The following is a 23,259-nucleotide window of genomic DNA, read 5'->3' on the forward strand; positions in this document are numbered from 1 at the left end:
GTTAACTGATTTTCGGTAACTGTGCCAGAACAATTTTTTAAACAAATTTTGTTGAAGAAATAGAATATCCACATATTAAAAATGAAGTTGGACCCCTACCTCACAGCGTACACAAAAAATTGATTCAAAATGCATTAAAAGATTAAATGTTAAGAGCTAAAACTATAAAACTCCTAGAAGAAAACATAGGCATAAGTCTTCATAACTTGGATTAGGCAATAATTGTTTATATATGACACCAAAACCCAAGAAACAAAAGGAAAAACAGGTAAATTGGCTTCATCCAAATTAAATATTTTTTGTGCTTCAAAGGACATGATCAAGAAGGTAAAAAGACAACCCACAAATTGGAGAAAATATTTGCAGATCATATATCTAACAAAGGAATTGTATCTAGAATATGTAAAGAACTCTTACAATAGAATAATAAGAAAGAATAACCCAATTTAAAAATGGGCAAAAGATTGAAATAGACCATTCTCCAAAGAAAATATACAAGGTTGACCATGGTGGCACGTGCCTGTGGCCCCAGCTACTTGGGAGTCTGAGGTGGGAGGATTGCTTGAGCCCAGGAGATTGAGATTGCAGTGAACCATGTTCATGCCACTACACTCCAGCCTAGGTGACAGAGCAAGACTCGGTCTAAATAAATAAATAAATAAACAGAAAGAAAATATACAAATAGCCAATAGAAAAATAAAAAGATGCTTAACTTCAGTGGACACCAGGGAAAAGCAAATCAAAATCACAATGAAATGGCATTTTATATCCACTAGAATGCCTATAATATAAAATAAAGAGAGAGATAATAATAAGTGTTGGTAAGGATGGAGAGAGATTGGAACCTTGTGCATTGCTGGTAAGAATGTAAACTGGTGCAGCCACTTGGAAAACAGTTTGGTTGATTTGGTTGATACTCAAAATGTTAATCACAGAATTGCCATATGACCCAGCAGTTCCACTTCAAGGTATATATCCAGGACAAATGAAAGTGTATGTCCACACAAAAACTTGTACACAAATGTTTATATCACGTTATTTATCATAGCCAAAAAGGTAGAAATAACCCAAATCTTTATACACATTTTGGATAAATAAACTGTGGTGTATCCATATAATGGAATATTATTTAACATACAAATAAATGAAGTACTGATACACACTACCATGTTTGTGAAACTTGAAAATGTGCTAAGTGAAAGAAGTCAGTCAAAAAGACCACATATTGTATGATTCCATTTACATGAAATGTCCAGAATAGGCAAATCTGTAGAGACAGAAAGTACAGTACATTCGTTGTTACTGTACATTAGTTGTTATCTAGATTTGGGGGGGAGGTGAAGGCTGGGGTAAATGAGGAGTGACTGCTTATGGGTAATGGGTTCTTTTTGGAAGTGATAAAAAAGTCCTAAAAATGTGTTGATAGTTGGACAACTCTGTGGATATACTAAAAAGCATTGAATTGTACACTTTAAATGGATGAATTGCATGGTATGTGAATTATAACTCAATAAAGCTGTTACAGGAAAAAAAAGAAGACCATTGTAAGGTGGCTAAGAATTTAAAGAATGTAAATCCCGTAGGGTCTTGTTAAAGAAATACTAGATGATAAACTTCAGCCAACCAAGAAATGAACAGTAACGTTATGGTAAACAGACTGGCTGTAAACATTGAATCAATTTAACTGTGGGACTAAACTAAAAAAGAAAAAAAGTGGTTTCAAAACAGTAAGTGTTCTAGATTCTAATCCATTCAATAAAATAAGAATCTCTGGGATCATGCCACTGCACTGCAGCCTGGGCAACAGAGTGAGACTCCATCTCAAAAAAAAAAAAAAAGAATCTGGGTTCATTCTGATATAAATAAATAGAGGAAGAAAAAGAAGCTCTTCCTTATAATAAAAGTTCAGCTAATAAATGTAACAGAACTTATGAAAATAGAAAATAGGCTGGGCACAGTGGCTCATGTATGTAATCCCAGGGCTTTGGGAGGCCGAGGCAGGCGGATCACCTGAGGTCAGGAGTTCAAGACCAGCCTGGCCAACATGGTGAAACCCTATCTCTACTAAAAATACAAAAATTAGCTGGGTGTGGTGGTGGGTGCCTGTAATCCCAGCTACTCGGGAGGCTGAGGCAGAAGAATCTCTTGAACTAGACAGGCAGAGGTTGTAGTAAGCTGAGATCGCACCACTGCACTCAAGCCTGGGTGATAGAGCGAGGCTCCATCTCTCAAAAAAAAAAAAAAAAAAGAAAAGAAAATAGAAAGTCACCATTTGGCAACCACTGTAGTGGCCTTTGGCCATAGTGGACCTGTGGTCGCACATTCAGGCATGCTAAGGCAGGCGGATGGTATGTTGATGATGTACAGGATGCTGGCATGATCTCAGAATATGCTCCCACAAAACAATAACCAATTGCAAGAGCAAAACTAGTGTCCTTCTGGTGGAGAAAACCGGGAGATTCCAGCATGACCAGGTGACTGGAAATTAGTGTCACCGGTGGTGGGTGGTACAGATTGACATCGTGCACTTCTTTTTTTTTTTTGAGACAGAATCTCGCTCTGTCGGCCAGGCTGGAGTGCAGTGGCACGATCTCAGCTCACTGCAACCTCCGCCTCCAGGCTCAAGCAATTCTCCTGCCTCAGCCTCCCGAGTAGCTGGGATTACAGGCGTGTGCCACCATGCCAGGCTAATTTTTGTATTTTTAGTAGAGACGGGGTTTCACCATGTTGGACAGGCTGGTCTTGAACTCCCGACCTCAGGTTATCCGCCCGCCTTGGCCTCCCAAAGTGCTGGGATTACAGGCGTGAGCCACCGCACCTGGCCAACATCGTGCACTCTTAATGCAAAGAACACAGTATGATGTCAGTGACATCCCTACCAGGAATCCTTGATCTGAGTCTGGTCACAGAGAGACATCAGATGGACCCACACTCAGCGTCATCCCACAGAATAGGAGGCTTGTATTCTTTAAAATTGTTGGGGACATAAGTGACAGGAAAGATTAAGGAATTGGTCCAGGTTGGAGGACACTAGGAGACATGACAACTAGAATAGATGCAATACATTTTCCCGGATGGCATCTTGGACCCCAAGGGAAAAAGACACATCATTGAGAGAGTTGGTAAAATTTGAATGGGCTCTAAATGGATTGGATGGGAGCATAGTGAAAATGTTGACTTCCTGACTTAGAAGCTTGCATGATGAGAGATCTTTGTTTTAGAGAATGCACACGGAAGTATTTACAAGTGAAGGTATACTGTTCCCACAGCTAGCTCAAGTGGTGAAGGAAAAGACTAGTGTGTGTGTGTGCGTGTGTGTGTGTGTGTGTGTGAAAAGAGAAAGAATAAGAGCAAGGGAGGGAGAGTGGGGACAAGAGAGGGAGGAAGATATGTAAAAATGCAATAAGATGGTAACAGCTGGGAAATATGGATGAAGCAGTTATGGGAATAACTTGAACTGTACTTGTAACTTCTATACATTTGTAATAATTTCAAAATACAGTATTTCTAAATAGCAGAATATAAATCTTAAAAATGTGAAAAATGGGCTGGGCGCAGTGGCTCACACCTGTAATCCCAGCACTTTGCGAGGCCGAGGCGGGTGGATCACCTGAGGTCAGGAGTTCAAGACCAGCCTGGCCAACATGGTGAAACCCTGCCTCTACTAAAACTACAAAAATTAGCCAGGCATGGTGGTGCATGCCTGTAATCATAGCTACTTGGGAGGCTGAGGCAGGGGAATCACTTGAACCCAGGAAGTGGAGGTTGCAGTGAGCCGAGATCACGCCACTGCACTCCAGCCTGGCCGACAGAGTGAGACTCTATCTCACAAAAGAAAAAGGGGGGGGGACAATGTAAATAAAAAGAAAATGGTATAATTATCAACAGAGAAGAATTTGTTGGCTCAGAGTTTTTGAACATGCTATTCTTCCTTCCTGAATTGTCTCACTCCACATTGTTTTAATACAGTCTTGCTCTGTCACCCAATCTGAAATGTAGTAGTGCAGTCATGACTCACTGCAGCCTCAACCTCCCTGGATCAAGTGATCCTCGCACCTGAGCCCCTCAGGTAGCTGGGACTATAGGCATTTACCGCCACACCTGTATAAATTTATTTATTTATTTATTTATTTTTTGTAGAGATGGGGTCTCCCTATGTTACCCCAGGCTGGTCTCAAACTCCTGGCCTCAAGCAATCCTCTTGCCTTGGCCTCCCAAAGTGCTAGGATTACAAGTGTGAGCTACCACACCCAACCTCTAACCCCACATTTTAAAAGGGTGGATTATCTCGTGCCATTCATGTCTTAGCTTAAATATCCTTAGGAAAGAATGCCCCTGGCTACCCTTGTTTCTAGCTATTTTCTTTGCGGCACTCATAAGCAGCCAACATCATACTAGGTAATTACCTATTGGCCACACAGAGGTGGGCACTTGATATGCTTGGTTTATTGCTCCATGATGCCTCTTTTCCTTGAGGATCCAAAATGCCATCCAGGAGCATGCATTGCATTTAGTTGTCATATTGCCTCCATCTTCTCCAATCCTCGGTACCCAAAAAAAAAAAAAAAAAAAAAAAAATGGCTGGCACATAGTAGTTGCTCATTAAACACCTCTTATTGTTGAAATGCTGAGATGGAGAAAGAGCACAGAAATTGGAAGGTGAAGCATTCTGATTCCCCTTTAATACCCCTCAGGGTCAACAGATATAATTTAAAGGGCAAACTGCTAAACACCATGTGTCCTTTGTAACCATTTGTGTGAGAAAAAGACTGAAAAGGCTAGGCACCTTTCATCTTAATTAAATGAAATTAATTAAAAGCTCATGTCTGTAATGCCAGCACTTTGAGAGGCTGAGATGGGAAAATCACTTGAGCCCAGGAGTTCGAGACCAGCCTGAGCAACACATTGAGACCCCATCTCTATTTTCAAAATACAAATAATATAAATTTTAAAAATAAAGAGACGGAAAAGTAGGAGAATGGGCTCCTCCTACATGTGGGCTGTAAAAATATAGCATATCTCAGTGCTCGTTGATGGGACACTCACATCTTCTCACATATATTTTAGCCTCCAAGAAAATGCCTTGGCTAACTACATCCCATTTTAGGGCAGAATATCCCAGCTGTGAATAGGCACAATTGCCATATCCATAAATCCTAGGCAATCGACTGACTGGGTTCAAATCTCAGCTCTGCCATTTATTAGCTGCTTGATGTTGAGAAAGTTACCTATCTCTTTCTTGGTTTGCTCATCTGTAAAATGGGAACAATAGTAGTACATATCTCACAGAAATGTTGTGAAGGAAATAATATTTAAGTGCCTAGAAAACAGTGCATGGGCTGGGCATGGTGGCTCATGCCTGTAATCCCAGCACTTTTGAAGGCCAAGGTGGGCGGATCACCTGAGGTCAGGAGTTCGAGGCCAGACTGGCCAACACGGTGAAACCCCGTCTCTACTAAAGATACAAAAAAAAAATGTAGCCTGGCCTGGTGGTACACACCTGTAATCCAAGCTACTTGGGAGGCTGATGCAGGAGAATCGCTTGAACCTGGGAGGCGGAGGTTGCAGTGAGCAGAGATGGCGCCACTGCACTCCAGCCTGGGCAATAAGAGCAAGACTCTGTCTTGAAAAACAAAACAAAAACAAACACAAACAAACAAAAAGAAAACAGTGTATGGTACAGCATAAATAATGCTATGAGTATCATCAAAAGACTTGTATCTTTTGGTTAATCTCTGCTAATAAACCCACTACAACTATGAAGTAACTGACTTTCCAATATTAAATGCACCCCATTCTTTCCTCTAGCTTAGTCCCTCTAACCACAAAATAATCCCAGGATGTTAAAAAAAAAAAAGTATAAGGTATTGTTCAATATATCCTGTGACTTTGATTGTGGCAAAGACTGCTCTACGCTCACTTTCTTTTCCTCCTGGGCACAGAGCAAGAGAACCCTCCCAGCTTCCCTTGCAGTGGAAAGTGCCGGTGGCTGAGTTCTGAACAATGGAATGTGAACAGAATGATGCACACTGCATGCCTCTCTAACCCTCAGATCTCTAGACAACTGCAGAATATCCAGTAGAGAACTCTGGGGTTCTAGGGGATAGTAGAGTGTGGGTCCTTGAATGACCCTGTAAACAAACAAACAAAAAATTATAAGGTCTTCCCCAAACCATCTGAATGGACCCCTGCTCTCCAACAAGGGCATTCCAAAGTTAACCTGATAAAACTAGTTCAGGACATGATGGGAAGGGGGAGCCAGATGTGCCTCATTATACCCGCCGCCCCTTTGGAATTACTTATAAAACAGACTCTTTCAGTCTGATAAATATTTGCAATCTATTGTCTCTGAAGCCTGCTACCTGGAGGCTTCATCTACATCATAAAACCTCAGTCTCCACAACCCCCTACTGTAACCCTAACCCAGACATTCCTTTCTATTGATAATAACTCTTTCAACCAACTGCCAATCCAAAAATCTTTGAATCTACTCGCAACTTGGAAGCCCCCACTTCCGTTTGTTCAGCCTTTCTGGACTGAATCAATGTACGTCTTCTGTGTATGATTGATGCCTTACTTATCTCCCTAAAATGTTAAGAAACCTACTTGCGGACCAGCCACCTTGGGCACATGTTCTGAGGATCTCCTGAGGACTATGTCAACAGGCCAATGGTCAGTCACATTTGGCTCAGAAGAGATCTCTTCAAATATTTTAGAGTTTGACTCTTTCCATTGACAACCCCATGAATACATATTGGGCTGTGATCTGGGTTTAAGCCACTGAGTCTTGGGGTTTGTGTGCTATATAGCACTTAGCCTGACCTGGCTAAGAAATGCATAGTATTGGCAAAGGAAGGAGTTAAGGGAAGAGAATTGAGAGGAGGGGTTGGAGAGCAGGGAGGGTCAGCCTTGGACAAAGGAAGTTCAGACTGATTGAAGCAGCACAGATATCCTGAAGACACAGAATAAAATCTTTGCAATAGCCAAGTTCAGATAACTGTGCTTGGAGAATTGAAGAGAAGCAGGGGAGGTGTGAAAGGGAAAATAAAAAGGCTCTAAGGTTGGAAAACGTGTGTGAGCATTTGAGCTGATGGAGACAGGCTGCAAGTCAGCTACACAAACCACTTCAGTTCAACAATAGGTATTGAGCAGACCTAGCTGGAGGGCAACATCTTCTTCCATCAGTGAATGCCTGGGCTGGGAAGATATAATAATGCAGGCAGCTCCAACAAGACTGAAACTGAAAGCCATGGAATCCTCTAACACAGGGGTCCCCAACCCCCGGGCCATAGACTGCAACCGATCCTCTATGGCCTGTTAGGAACCAGGCTGCACAGCAGGAAGTGAGTGGCAGGCAAGGGAAGCTTCATCTGTATTTTCAGCTGCACCACACCACTCTCATTACTGCCTGAGCTCTGCTTCCTGTCAGATCAGTGATGGCATTAGATTCTCACAGGAGCATGAACCCTATTGTGAACTGTGCACGTGAGGTATCTAGGTTGCGCACCCCTGATGAGAATCTAATGCCTGATGATCTGTCACGGTTTCCCATCACCCCCAAATGGGAGGAAAACGAACTCACAGCTGCCACTGATTCCACATGATAGTGAGTTGTATAATTATTTTGTTACATACTACAATGTATTAATAATAGAAATAAAGTGCACAGTAATCATAATGCACTTGAATTATCCCAAAACCATCCTTACCCCTAGTTCATAGAAATATTGTGTTTGACAAAACCAGTCCCTGGTGCCAAAAAGATTGGGGACCTCTGCTCTAGAATGTTGGGGTGACTGCTTAGAGGGGTTCCCCTTAAGACAGAGCAGAAATCCTCTCTTAGGGGCCTGTTGGACACCCCTCACTCCCAAGCATAAAAATAAAGGAAAATCTTGATTTCCCCAAGGGAAATCCCAGGCACCTAGCTAACCTTGAAGATTAAGTGAGCAACTTGATAAGCAAGAAGATAGTAGCTTAAAACAATAGCCAAGGAAGTTAGAGTTTGGTTCCCTATAGAAACTAAAGAAACGTCTTAACACATATCCCTGAGTTGTTTTTTAAAAACCTACACCCCCATCAAATAGATGTCAGATAAAGAGAAACTGAGGACTGAACTTTAACCACCTCCTTTGCCCCTGAATTTCTTTTTTGAGGGGTCTGGAGGGGTCACACTGTGGGCCAGAGTTAGTATTCTTTGTTGCTGACCACAGAATTTTAGACAAGACTTTACCTCCTTAACCAATCACAAATCAGAAAATCTTTGAATCCGTACGACCTGTGGGCGCCCTCTTTGAGATGTCCCATCTTTTTTTAGGTCAAACCAATGCATGGCATTCACATATTGATTAATAACTTTCCTGTTACCTCTGCTTCCTTGCCTTTAAAATTTCTTACCTGTAAACCAGGTAGGAGTTCAGGTCTTAAGAATGAGCTGCCCTAGTCTCCTTGCTCGGCACCCTGCAAATAAATGCTTCACTTTCTCTTGCTGCAATTCTGATGCCCAGTCCTGATGGCTTTGCTGCACTGGGTGGGTGGACCCAAGTTGAGTTTAGGATAACACTTTATCCTAAAATTATGTGTATCCCATTCTTCTGTTAGTGCCAGTTCCAAAAAGATACAAAGGTAATTAATGAATCTAAAAGTGAATATTGGCCAGGCCTGGTGGCTCATGCCTGTAATCCCAGCACTTTGGGAGGCCAAGGTGAGTGGGTCACTTGAGGTCAGGAGTTTGAGACCAGCCTGACCAACATGGCAAAACCTGCCCTTCTAAAAATACAAAATTAGCTAGGCGTGGTGGCACACACCTGTAATCCCAGCTACTAGGGAGGCTGAGGCACGAGAATCACTTGAACTGAGGAGTCAGAGATTGCAGTGAGCTGAGATCATGCCACTGCGCTCCAGCATGGGTAACACAGCAAGACTCTGTCTCAAAATAAAATAAAATAAAAGTGAATATCTATTTCCAATGACAAATATTTATCAATGACTCCCCATGTAAGATGCACTGTTCTAGGTTATTTGAAAATGCAGGAATGTTAAGAAACATTGTCCGTCTTTGAGGATCTCATATTCCTGTCAGAAAGACAGCCCTCACAGATGAGGGAGAACAAAGCACAAAAATGAAGGATCAATGCTTGTATGTGTCACACAATAAGGGCAATATTTCATATTTGATATTAGTGAGGGATGGATCATGTCACCCTATAACTATGGAAAATTAGAGAAAGTTGTTTTATTTTAAAGAGGATCTACTAAACATTCTAAGTGCCAGTGAGGGCTTTCGAAATGATGGCTGAAGCTGTGCCAACCCAAGGGGAGGAGAAGATTGAAGACTTGGCCCATGTCAATAGCAGAAAACAATAAATAGGGGTTGGTCATAGAATGGTTGTTCAGCCTAGTCTTGGCAACTTGTCTTAATTTCTTTAGTATAGGTAACTATTTATTCGTAGAAAAATGTGGGCATCCTTACATGAGTTATTAATAGGCTGAGAATGTAGTTCATAGAATATCCCTTCTTGTTTTGGCCAAATTAAGGTAGTTATGGAGAAAGAAGAAAACTTACAAAACAGAAATCACACAATCAAGTCATAAAGCTGGTGACAGATGAATGGCACTGTCACTAATACCAGAAACACTTTAATAGCTGCCAAAGGGCCTCCCCAACCATGCTGGACCCAGGCAGAAAAAGGAGAGAACTGAGAAGTTCAGGTTCCCAGGGACTTGGTGAGTGCAGGTCAATGCGGGTAGGGTTGTGAATATTGCACACACACCAAGCCTTCCTTCTCAGAGGACTCCTGGGGTAAAAAATTCAGGAGTTTTATAGGCAACACTCAAGAGTAAGCTGGTCAAATGGTTAATTTCTCTCCCAAGTTCTTCGTAGAGAATACAGCGTCAAGCAAGGAAATCAAGTCAACAAGCTGAAAGGACACAAAGTCTAAAGAAGAGCTGTGGTGAAAGTAAAAAAATGGACAAAATTAAAATAAAGGGGGAGGAAACTAGATGAGCTGTAATGGGAGAAAAAGATCAGAGGATCCTGAGCAATTGCAACCAGTAAAGCTGGAATGACCATCATTCTGTGGCCACAGATATCAAGCATGTGTATAGGTTACAATGGTTTAATAACAGATGGATGGTTTTCTTTTTTTTTTTTTTTTTTTTGAGATGGAGTCTTGCTCTGTCACCCAGGTTACAGTGCAGTAGCATGATCTCGGCTCACTGCAACCTCAGCCTCCCGGGTTCAAGTGATTCTCCTGCCTCAGCCTCCCTAGTAACTGGGACTACAGGTGCACATCACCACGCCCAGCTAATTTTTTTATTTTTAGTAGAGACTGGGTTTCAATATGTTGGCCAGGATGGTCGTGATCTCTTGACCTCAGGTGATCCACCCACCTCGGCCTCCCAAAGTGCTGAGATTACAGGCATGAGCCACCGTGCACGGCCGGATAGATGGTTTTCTAATCTCCCAAGGAAGAATATTGGAAAGGATCATGATTGCTCAAATGCTACCCACGTCTTGACTTTCCTTTCTTACTTCTAAGGCTTATGAAAGTGAGGTGTATGGTTGTCTCCACCTTGCACACTTTTAATGGGAATTCTTTTTTAAAAAAAATTTTTTTGGTTCAGGAGTACATGTGAAAGTTTGTTACACAGGTAAACTCGTGTCTCGAGGGTTTGTTTTGCAGATTATTACATCACTTGGATATTAAGCTCAGTACCCAATAGCTATCTTTTCTACTCCTCTCCCTCCTCCCACCTGCTACCCTCAAGGAGACCCCAGTGTCTGTTGTTCTTCTCTTTGTGTTCATGGGTTCTCAACATTAAGCTCCTACTTACAAGTGAGAACCTGCAGTATTTGGCTTACTGTTTCTGGGTAATGGCCTCCAGCTTCATCCATGTTCCTGCAAATAACATGATCTCATTCTTTCTTATGGCTGCATAGTATTCCCTGGTATATATATACCATATTTTCTTTATCCAATTTGTCACTGATGGGCATTTAGGTTGATAACATGTCTTTGCTATTGTAAATAGTGCTGCAACAAACATTTGCATGCATGTGTCTTTATGGTAGAAAGATCTATATTCCTCTGGGTATATACCCAGTAATGGGATTGCTGGGTTGAATGGTAGTTCAGCTTTTAGCTCTTTGAGGAATTGCCACACTGCTTTCCACAATTGTTGAACTAATTTATACTTCTACCAACAGTGTGTAAGTGTTCCCTTTTCTCAACAACCTTGCCAGCATCTGTTATTTTTTGACATTTTAATAATCTGATTGGTTTCAGATGGTATCTCTTTGTGGTTTTGATTTGCATTTCTCAAATGATCAGTGATATTGAGCTTTTTTTAAGTGCTTGTTGGCCGCATGTATGTCTTCTTTTGAAAAATGTCTATTCATGTCCTTTGCCCACTTTTCAATGGGGTGGTTTCTCTTGTAAATTTGTTTAAATTCCTTATAGATGCTGGATATTAGGTCTTTGTCAGATACATAGTTTGCAAATATTGTCTCCCATTCTGTAGGTTGTCTGTTTACTCTGTTGATAGTTTCTTTTGCTGTGCAGAAGCTCTTCAGTTTAATTAGATCCCACTTGTCAATTTTTGTTTTCATTGTGATTGCTTTTGATGTCTTTGTCATGAAATATTTGCCCGTTCCTAGGTCCAGGATGATACTGCCTAGGTTTTCTTCCAGGATTTTTATAGTTTGGGGTTTTACATTTAAGTTAGAAGATAGATAACAAACTGATTTACAAATAAATAATATGCCGGGTGGTCATAATTACTAAGGAAACAATAAACTAGGATAAAAGGAATAACAATTCATACAAACAACAGAGGAAAATTTAAATAGTGATAAAAGAAGACATATAACAGGGTGGGCATAAGTGAGAGTTAATTGTATATGTCAACTTGACTAGGTTAAGGGATACCCATACAACTAGCAAAACATTATCTCTGGGGGTGTCTGTGAGGGTGTTTCTGGAGGAGATTAGCATTTGAATCAGTAGACTGAGTGAAGAAGAGCTGCTCTTAGTAATGTGGGAAAAGGCCGAGTGCAGTGGCTCATGCCTGTAATCCCAGCACTTTAAGAGGCCAAGACGGGTGGATTACCTGAGGTCAGGAGTTCGAGACCAGACTGGACAACATGATGAAACCCCGTCTCTACTAAAAATACAAAGATTTGCTGGGTGTGGTGGCATGCACCTGTAATCCCAGCTACTCAGGAGTCTGAGGCAGGGAAATTGCTTGAACCCGGGAGGCAGAGGTTGCAGTGAGCCGAGATCACGCCATTGCACTCCAGCCTGGGCTACAAGAACAAAACTCCATCTCAAAAAAAAAAAGAGTAACGTGGGTGAATGCCAACCAATCCATTGAGAGTCCAGATAGAACGAAAAGGCTGAGGGAGGGCTAATTATTTTTCTTTTCTGGAGCTGGGACATCCATCTTTTCCTGCCCTTGAACATTGGAGCTACTGATTCTTGGGTCTTTGGACTCCAGGACTTATACCAGCCTGTCCCCTAACCCCTGCCCTGGTCTCAGACCTTTGTCCTTGGACTGAAAGTTACACCATCAGCTTTCCTGGTTCTCCAGCTTACAGGTAACAGATCATTGGACTTCCTGGCCTTCATAATCACACAAACCAATTTTCATAATTTTATAATTATTTGCATAACAATGCAAAGTGCTCCAAATATATATGGAGAGTTTAGGTCTTAGAATAAATTCTATGCAACAGCCAAGTTCAGATAACCGTAGTAGCTCTTAAAATAAAACCTTTGCAACAGCAGAGATTATATATAATCTCTGTTTTTCTGAGAAACCCTAATACAGCATATAATTTTATGAGGAAATTAGGCAATGCTGCACTTTGCACTTGAGTAGAAAAGTGGGCACTGAGCTTTCTGACAAGCAGTGAGCAAAACATACTGAATTTGGTCATTTAACTTATGCAATTAAAAAATATAGACATATGTATGTCATCAAAAAGAGTCAAGCTCTGTAAAATATTTGAAGAGATTTGATTTGAGCCAAATGTGAGTGACTATGGCTCATGACACAGCCCTCAGGAGGTCCTGAGAACATGTGTCCAAGGTAGTCAGGGTACACCTTGGTTTTATACATTTTTAGGAGGCATGAGACATCAATCAAATACATTTAAGGAATACATTCAGGAAGGCGGGACAACTCCAAGCAAGGGCTTCCAGGCTATAGGAAAATTTAAACATTTCCTGGTTGACAATTGGTTGAGTTTGTCTAAAGACCTGGGATCCATACAAAAGAAATGTCCAGGTTAAGGTAAAAGATTGTGGAGACCAAGGTTCTTTTGAAGTGTTATAGTGGCTGCCCTTAGAGACAATAGATGACAAATGTTTCCTATTCAGATCATCAAAAGGTGCTAGACTCTTAGTTAATGTCTTTAGGATTGAGAGGGCCTGTAACAAAAAGATCTAGCTATGTTGATAGAGATTCTTTACAGATGCAAGTTTTTGCCCACAAAGGACAGCTTTGCAGGGCCATTTCAAGATATGGCAAAGAAACGTATTTTGGGGTAAAATATTTTGACTTTCTTCTTTGTCACATAATGTTATGCCAGAGTTAGATTAGAAAGTAAGTCACAAAATATAGGGTTAAATAAAACCCATCTGGGCCGGGCGCAGTGGCTCACGCCTGTAATCCCAGCACTTTGGGAGGCCGAGGCGGGCGGATCACGAGGTCAGGAGATGGAGACCATCCTGGCTAACACGGTGAAACCCTGCCTCCACTAACAAAATACAAAAAATTAGCCGGGCGTGGTGGCAGGCGCCTGTAGTCCGAGCTACTCCGGAGGCTGAGGCGGGAGAATGGCGTGAACCCAGGAGGCGGAGCTTGCAGTGAGCCGAGATTGCGCCACTGCACTGTAGCCTAGGCGACAGAGAGAGACTCCGTCTCAAAAAAATAAATAAATAAATAAAATAAAAATGTAAAATAAAACCCATCTGATGAGAATTTATGGTTTGTAGGCCATGACTCTCCAGACCCCTTGGATAGGAATTTGGGCAAGAAAAGAAATCAGAGCTTAGTCCTCATGTATACATATTTTTTTCAGATAAGATGTTTTTCCAGCATCAAACGCTAAAGAGTATGTACCTTAATAATCCTTTTAAATACCTTAACTTCAGAGAATGGAAAAAGCATTAACATTCAGAGTCATAGGCAAATAATTGATGGCTGAGGAGGGACAGAACTTGGATTGAGGGGTGGGATGTGGCGATTTCCCTGAACCGGAGGTGGGGACTCTCCGAGAGGTTCTACTGGTTTTGACCAGCTGCTCGTTTTGCCTTGGTAGCCTCCTGAGTCTTCTGCATTGGAGCTTTTCTAACACAGACTGTTAAGCTCTATTGTGCTGATTTGACATCTGGAACAAATTCTTTTGTCATACACCATCAGACTTTAAACAATAAGAGCTAATGAGTTATACAGATGCCATGATTTTGCCTCAACCAATAATTACTTTGTTCACTCAAGGGTAGTATGGAGATTCAGAGACAAGAAGATCTCTCCTGTTTCACCTCACATTAGAATTGGTTTGCTTTGATAAATATCTGACTTGTCTGATGTTTACGATGTAACATATTTATTTTGCCAGGTCTGCCCTATAGATCATCCTGTCCCAGAGATCTACAGCATAATGGCCTGGAAGCAGTCTTTGTTTTGGAGCCAAGCCCAGCAAAGTCTCAATTCCTTCCCCTTCAATCGCTATCTGGATGAACAAGGCCAAGTCATTGACCTTCTCTGGGCCTCAGTTTCCTCACCCATAAACTGGAGGTAAAAACACATACCCCATGGGATGGGATTACATAAGAGCTTAACACAATGTCTGGCACAGAGTGGGAAATCAGTAAACATTTGCTCCCATCCTTTGCTCAAATCAGTTTTAATTAAAGGTCCCTTTGAGAAAATGAGGAAGTCAATCTTCATTTGACCGAGAAAAGAAGTAAATCTTTTTCTGTTGTTGTTAAGATAAGACTTATCTATGTAAGTTCACTTTAAGGATAGTGATTTGTTATTTTTCATTTAAAGCCAATTAATCAATGTAGTGTGGATGTCTTCTTTCTCCCTGGAGTCTCTTTGAAGCGGTTTGCTCCTAGGGCATCTAAAGAAAGGATGTCAGAGGGCTGGAATAAGAGAAAGTTGATAGAATGGAGAAGAGGCTATTTGGGATATAAGGGTATACATACTACCTCTCCAGCTGGTTCCCAGTGGGGGATATTAGGACAATGAATTGTAGCTCAGTGTCCAGCTTCTGGAACCTCTGGAGGAAGTCAGATACTGCCTCCAGGGATGCCTATAGATATTCCTACCTATGCCCAGGCAAGCCCACCTCCAGCTGCAGCAGCCACAACTGCTAGAAACAACCAACACCAGCAGGAGAGGAGATAAACCAGGTATAAGGCACCAGGAGAAATAAGTCGGGGACAGGGGTGGCAGTCAAATCATACTCCTTTTTTGTAATAAGTTTTATTTTGTTTTTCATTGTCACATAATAATTATATATATTTATGAGATGTAGTGTGATGTTTGCTGTACATTATGTAATGATCAAATCAGAATGGTTAGCATATTGATCATCTCAAATGCCTGCCATTTCTTTGTAGTAAGAACACTTAACTGAGGCAGGGGTATCACACGGTCAAGAGATCAAGACTATCCTGGCCAACATGGTGAAACCCCGTCACTACTAAAAATACAAAAATTAGCTGGGCCTGGTGGTGCGTGCCTGTAGTCCTAGCTACTTGGGAGGCTGAGGCAGGAGAATCCCTTGAACCCAGGAGGCAGAGGTTGCAGTGAGCCGAGATTGCACCACTGCACTCCAGCCTGGAGACAAAGCAAGAGTCTGTCTCGAAAAAAAAAAAAGCATTTAAAATCCTCTCTCCGAGTTACTTTGAAGTGTACCATACAGTATTGTCTACTATAGTCACTCTGCTGTGCAACAGCACACCAGAATTTATTTCTCCTGTCTAACTGTAACTTTGTGCTCATTGACCAACTTCTCTTTCTTTCCCTCTCCTCACCTACACTCGCCAGTCTCTGGTAACCACTGTTCTTTTATATGCTTCTATGAGATCAATATTTTTTTAGATTCTACACATGAGTGAGATCATACAACATTTGTCCTTATGTGCTTGGCCTATTTCATTAACGTAATTGTTTTCTAGGTTCATTCATGTTGTTACAAATAACAGGATTTCATCTTTTTTATGGCTGAATAGTATTCCACTATGCACATATACAACATTTTCTTTATCCAGTCAGCCATTGGTGGACACTTACGTTGATTCCATAGCTTGGTTAGTGTGAATAATGCTACAATGAACATGGGACTGCATTATCTCTTCAACATACTGATTTCATTTCCTTTGGATATATACACACTAGTAGGATTGTTGGATAATATGATAGTTCTATTTTTAATTTTCTGAGAAACCTCCTTACTGTTGCTCGTAAGTGTAGTTTTGCATTCCCTTCAATAGTATATAAGAGTTTCCCTTTCTCTGCATCCTTGCTAGCACTTCTTATTTTGTTTATTTTTTATGATAGACATTTTAACCAGGGTGAGTGATATCTCACTTTGGTTTTGATTTGCCTTTCCCTAATGGTTAGTGATGGTGAGCATGTTCTCATGAACTTATTGGCCACTTGTGTGTCTTCATTTGAGAAATCTCTGTTTAGATCTTTTACTGATTTTTAAATCAGCCATATTATTTGTGTTTTGTGTTGTTTTTGTTTTTGTTTTTTTGCTGTTGTGGTGTTTGAGTTCCTTATATATTCTGGATATTAATCCCTTGTCAGATTCATAGTTTGCAAATATTTTTGCCCATTTTGTGGATTGTCTCTTCACTCTGTTGATTGTTTCCTTAGCCATCACCTTTTTCATAGAATTTGCCCAGAACAATGTCCTGAAGTACCTCCCCTATGTTTTCTTCTAGTATTTTTATAGTTTTGAGTCTTACTTTTATTAATTTTTTTTTTTGTAGAGTTGGGTTCTTGTTATTTGCCCAGGCTGGTATCAAACTCCTGGCTTCAAGTGATCTTCTTACCTTGGCCTCCCAAAGTGTTGAGATTATAGTCGTGAGACACTGTGTCCAGTGTCTCACTTTTAAGTCATTAATCTATCTTGAGTTGATTTTTGTATATGGTGAAAGATAGGGGTCCAGTTTCATTCATCTGCCTATGGATATCCAATTTTCCCAGCACCATTTATTGAAGACCATGTTCTTTCCCTAGTGCCTGTTTTCGTTGACTTTGTCAAAAATCAGTTGGCTGTAAATACATAGGTTTATTTCTGTGTTCTCTATTCTGTTCCATTGATGTGTACCATGCTTTTTTGGTTACCATAGTCTTGAAATATATTTCAAAGTCAGGTAGTGTAATGCCTTTAGCTTTATTATTTTTGCTCAGAAATACTTTGGCTACTTAGGCTCTTTTTTGGTTCCACATGAACTTTAGAATTGCTTTTCTATTTCTAAGAAAAGTGGCATTGATATTTTGATAGGGATTGTTTTGAATCTATAGATTGCTTTGGGCAGTATAGCCATTTTAATGATATTAATTATTCCAATTCATAAACATGAGACGTCTTTCCATTTGTTTGCGTCCTCTTCAAATTTTTCATTGGCATTTTGTATTATAGTTTTACTTGTAGAGCTCTTTCATCTCATTAGTTAAATATATTACTCGGAAGGGTTTTTTTTGGTAGATATGTAAATGGAATTACCTTCTTGGTTTCTTTCTCAGCTAGTTCATTATTGATGTATAGAAATGCTACTGATTTTTGTATGTTGGTTTTACATCCTGCAACATTACTGAATTTAATTATCAGATCTAAGAGTTTGTTGGTGGAGTCTTTAAGTTTTTGTAGAGGTAAGATCATGTCATCTGTGAAGGACAATTTAATTTCTTTGTTTCCAATTTGCATACTTTTTATTGCTTTCTCTTGCCTGATTGCTCTGTCTAGGAATTCCAGTAGTATGTTGAATAAGAGTAGTGAAAATGTGTATCCTTGTCTAGTTTCAGTTCTTAGAGGAACGATTTTTAGCTTTTCCCCAAGCAGTATAATATCAGCCATGGATTTGTCATATACGGCTTTTATTATGTTAGGTATTTCCTTCTGTGCCTTGTTTGTTAAGAGTTTTCATCATGAAGAAATGTTGAATTTTATCAAATTCTTTTTCTGCATCTATGGAGATGATCATGTGGTTTTTGTCCTTTGTTCTACTGATGTGATGTATTACATTTAGTTATTTGTGTATGTCAAAACATTTTTGCATCCCTGGGATAAATCCCGCTTGATCATGGTGTACTATCTTTTTGATGTACTGTTGCATTCAGTTTGCTAGTATTTTGTTGAGGAGTTTTGTGTCTATGTTCAAAAGGGATGTTGGCTTGTATTTTTCTTTTCTTCATTGCATCCTTGCCGGGTGTTGATATCAGGGTAATACTAGTCTCATAGAATGAATGGGGAGAATCCCCTTCTCTCCATTTTTTCTGGAATAGGGAGAATTGGTGTTAGTTCTTTGTAAGGTTGATAGAATTATTCAATGAAGCCATCGGTCCTGGACTTTTCTTTTTTTGGGAGTCTTTTTATTGCTGAGTCAGTCTGATTACTCTGATTATTGGTTTGTTCAGGTTTCTATTTCTTCCCAGTTCAATATTGATATGTTGAATATGTTCAGGAGTGTATGTATTTCCTCTAGATCTTCTAGTTTGTTAATGTATACTTGTTCATAAGTCTCTGATGATTTTTTGTATTTCTGTGGTACCAGTTGCAATGCCTCCTGTTTTTTTTTTTTCTGATTTTTAAAAATTTGAGTCTTTGCTTTTATTTTCTTGGTTAGTTGGGTAGCAGTTTATTGATTTTGTTTATCTTCTCAAAAAACAATTTTTTGTTTCATTGACCCTTTGTAACTTTTTTAGTCTCTATTTTATTTAGTTCTGCTCTGATCTTTATCATTTTTTCTCTTCTACCAATTTTGAATCTGGTTTATTATTGCTTTCCTAGTTCCTCAAGGTACGTCATTAGATTGTCTGTTTGAAATCTTTCTACTTTTTTGATGTAGATTCTAATTGGTATAAAATTCCCTCTTAGAATTGCATTTGTTGTATCCCATAGATTTTGGTGTGTTGTGTTTTGATTTTCATGTTGTTTAATTTTCATGTATTTTTTTCAGTTTTCAGAGTTCCTCGTGTTATTGATTTTGATGTATTCCATTGTCTGAACAGATACTTGACATGATTTCAATTTTTTTTATGGTTGAGACTTGTTTTGTGTTTCAACATATAATCTGTCCTAGAGAATGTTCCATGTACTGATGAGAAGAATGTGTATTCTGTACCTGTTGGATAAAATGTTCTGTAAATGTCTTTGAGGTCCATTTGTTCTAAAGTGCAGTTTAAATCCAATAAATCTTTGTTAATTTCCTGTCTAGGTGACCTGATTACTACTGAAAGTGGGATGTTGGAGTATCTGACTATTATAGTATTGGAGTCTATCCTTTTCAACTTAATAATATTTGCTTTAAATATCTGGGTGTTTTAGTGTTGTATTCATGTATGTTTAGAATTTTTATATCCTCTTACTGAATTAATCCTTTTATCATTATATAATGACTTTTTTGTCTCTTATTACTGTTTTTGACTTAAAGTACGTTTTAAAGTATACTTAATGTATAGCTACTTCTGCTCAATCTTAGATTCCGTTTCCATGGAATATAGTTTTCCATTCCTTTTCTTTCAGTCTATATGTGCCTTTACGGATAAGATGAGTTTCTTGTAGTCAGCATATAGTTGGGTCATTTTTTTTTAAAAAAATCCTTTTTTATATCTTTGAAGTGGAAAGTTCAATTCATTTATATTCAAGGCGATTATTGATATGTGAGGGCTTATTTCTGTCATTTTATTAACTGAGTTGTGGTTGTTTTGTATATCCTTTGTCCTTTTTTTCTCTCTTATTACTTATCATTGTGGTTTGGTGGTTTTCTGTAGTGGTAACATTTAAGTTTTTTCTTTTCCCTATTTGTAGGTTTGCTTTATCAGTGGATTGCATATTTTCATGTGTTTTCATGAAGGTAGATATGATCCTTTCACTTATATGTGTAGGATTCCCTTAAGCATTTTTTGTTGAACTGGTCTAGTGGTGATGAATTTTCTCAGCTTTTTCTTGTCTGAGAAAGATATTATTTCATTTTCATTTATGAAGGGTATCTTTGCTATCTTCACTGAGTATAGTAAGTATCCTTGGCTGGTAAATTTTTTTTCTTTCAGCGCTTTCAATATGTCATCGCAGTCTCTCCTGGCTTATAAGGTTTCTGCTAAGAAATTTACTGTTAGTCTGATGGGGGTTCCCTTATTAGTGGCTAGACACTTTTCTCTTGCTGTTTTTAGGATTATCTTCTTTTTCTTGACATTTGACAGTGTCACTATAATGTGCCATAAAGAAGGTATTTTTGAATTGTGTGTATTTGGGGATTCTTGAGCTTCTTATGTCTGGATGTCTAAATGTCTTGCTAGGCTTGGGAATTTTCAGTTATTATTTGGTTAATTAAGTTTTCTATCCATTTTGTTTACTCTTCAACTTCTGCGATACCAAAATTTCAAATATATGATCACTTTATGGTGTCCCATATGTCACAGAGGCTTTATTCATTCTACTTTATTCTTCTTTACTTTTGTCTGGCTGTGTTGTTTCAGAAGGCCTGTCTTCAAGTTCTGAAATTCTTTCTTCTGCTTGATGTAGACTATTGCCAAAGTTTTCAAATGTTTATGTTGCATTCCCTTCAATAAATTATTCAGTTTCAGTATTTCTGTTTGGTTCTTTTTTATTATAACTATATCATTGGTAAATATTTCATTTATATTCTGAATTGTTTTTCTAATTTTTTGTATTATCTATGTCCTTTTGTATCTCCCTGAGCTTCTTTAATATCATTATTAGAAATTATTTCTCCAGGATATTATACATTTCTTTTTCCCTGGAATCTGTTGCTGGAGAACTATTGAGTTCCTTTGGAGGTATCATATTTCCTTGCTTTTTCATGTTTTTGTGCACTTATGTTGATATCTGTACATCTGGTGTAATAGTTGCTTCTTCCAATTTTTAAATTTGCTTTCATAGGTAAGGAATTTTTCCTGAAGATGTATCTCTGATGTTGGTTGAGTAGTGCACTTTGGCTTTAATTTTTTTTTTTTTTTTTTTTTTTGAGACAGAGTCTCTTTCTGTCACCCTGGCACAATGTGTACAGTGGCACAATCTCAGCTCACTGCAACCTCTGCCTCCTGGATTCAAGCGATTCTCCTGCCTCAGCCTCCCAAGTAGCTGAGATTACAGGTGTGCACCACCACACCCAGATAATTTTAGTATTTTTAGTAGAGATGGGGTTTCTCTATGTTGGCCAGGCTGGTCTCAAACTCCCCTGGTCTCAAACTCTATACCTCAGGTGATCCACCCACCTCGGCCTCCCAAAGTGCCGGGATTACAGGTGTGGGCCACCACACCTGGCCCACTTTGGCTTTAATTCTAAGTGTATGCAGTATGTAGTTTCCCTATGATTTCTTCAGCTGTAAACAGCATCAGTGGCATCTGTGGTTTTCTCAGTGGCTTCAGGTGTGCTTATTAGTGGAGGCTGTAAAGTGTTTCTGGTGACAGGAATGCAAGATGAGTCAGTCCTCAGGCTCCAGTGGTGGCTGCAGTACTCTGAACACACCTGTTCTTTGGTCCTAATGTGGTGCACACTGGTGCTGGTGTTAGTGAGTCTAGGGAGGCTGATTTTGGGGCCTCCAGGAAGCTTTCTTGGAAGTTGGTATTGACAGCAGTGAGCCAGGCAGTTGGGCGGGTCCTCAGGCCCCTGGGAGCAAGCATGGCATGAATGACAGAAGCAGCAATGGTAGAACAATCCTCTGGTTCCCATTGGTCCACACTGGTGTTGGCAGTGGCTGCTATGGATTGCATGAGCCAGCCCCCAGGCTTGCAGGTGGCACATATGGGTGGATGCCGGCAATAGTGGCAGTGACAGGTTGGATGGGCCCAACTTTAGATCGCTGAAAGGAATGCTCAGGTGCCAATGGTGGTGGACAAAGTTGGGTGATCACTAGGCCCCCAGACAGCATGTTTGGGCACAGGAGGGTGTGGATCTGGACTGTACAAACCTGTCCTCAAGTCCCCAGTGGTGTGTGCAGGTGTTGGCTGTGATAGGCAGGGGCAGGGTGATCATCAGGCTCCTGGTAAAATGCTTGGGTGGAGGCACAGTGGCTGGGCTACTGTGCTGTAGCCCTGCTACTGGGCATGACAGCATAGCTTTCAGTGGCAGCAGCCATAGGCAGGCAGCTGGAACACGTGCTTTGGCCCTAGATGGCAGCTGTGGATGGATTGTCTTCTCCTTGGGGTGCTTATAAATGTGTGTCAACTTCAACGCTGAGGCAGTGGGGTCACTGCCTGTTGTTCACACTTAGGCTCTGCCCGTGGCAGCAGCTCTGGGTGGGGGATTCTGTCCTCGAAACGTGTGAGAATGCATGGAGGCTCTGATGTTGGGAGCAGGAAGTTTGCTGCCAATGATTTGTACTTTGGCCCTGGTGGCAGCAACCAGCTGTGAAGGTGATGTCATGAGGCTCCATGGATGTGGACTCGCAGGGGCTGTTGGGCTCCAAGGCAGGATGCAGTCTGGTGGGGGTTTGGCTCCCAAAATGGCAACGTGCTGTAGCTGCTTTGGGCTTGGGGATGGGTGGGGGACTCAGGGTGAGCTCCCTCTCTGGAGCAAAGCTGTCATGCCATCTCCGGGCAGCTCTCTCTGTTTTCTCAGGGCCTGCAAGGCTGGAGGGGCTCTCCTGTGGGGAGGACTCAGGAGCCTGTGGTAGGAACGTGGAACAATGGGTTGGGGGGCGGGGGCGTCTCCCATTTATCCTTGCCAGGCTCCTGTCAATCTGAGACAAACATGCTGCCTCACTTCCCTCTCTTTCCTTGCTTTAGGTGTTTTTTTGTTTGTTTTTTTGTTTTTTTGGTTTTTTTGGACAGAGTTTCACTTTGTTGCCCAGGCTGGAGTGCAGTGGCACGGTCTTGGCTCACTGCAACCTCCGCCTCCTGGGTTCAAGCAATTCTCGTGCCTCAGCCTCCCACGTAGCTGGGAATACAGGCACCTACCAACACACTCGGCTAATTTTTTTTGTATTTCAGTGGAGACCGGATTTCACCATGTTGCCCAGGCTGGTCTCAAACACCTGAGTTCAGGCAAT

The 23,259-nt window shown here is 40.6% G+C and overlaps 1 long non-coding RNA gene across 1 annotated transcript in view; it reads left to right on the forward strand.

Annotated features, from left to right (window-relative positions):
• Positions 1-23,259, forward strand: part of LOC134730800 (uncharacterized) — a 140,465-nt gene that overhangs the window by 16,858 nt on the left and 100,348 nt on the right. The window contains exon 2 of the long non-coding RNA XR_010112764.1: positions 14,624-14,802. This is a non-coding gene — a long non-coding RNA (uncharacterized LOC134730800). The remainder of the gene's footprint in view (positions 1-14,623; positions 14,803-23,259) is intronic.

Source organism: Pan paniscus, chromosome 6 (assembly GCF_029289425.2).
Source record: "Pan paniscus chromosome 6, NHGRI_mPanPan1-v2.0_pri, whole genome shotgun sequence".
Lineage (NCBI taxonomy): Eukaryota > Metazoa > Chordata > Mammalia > Primates > Hominidae > Pan > Pan paniscus.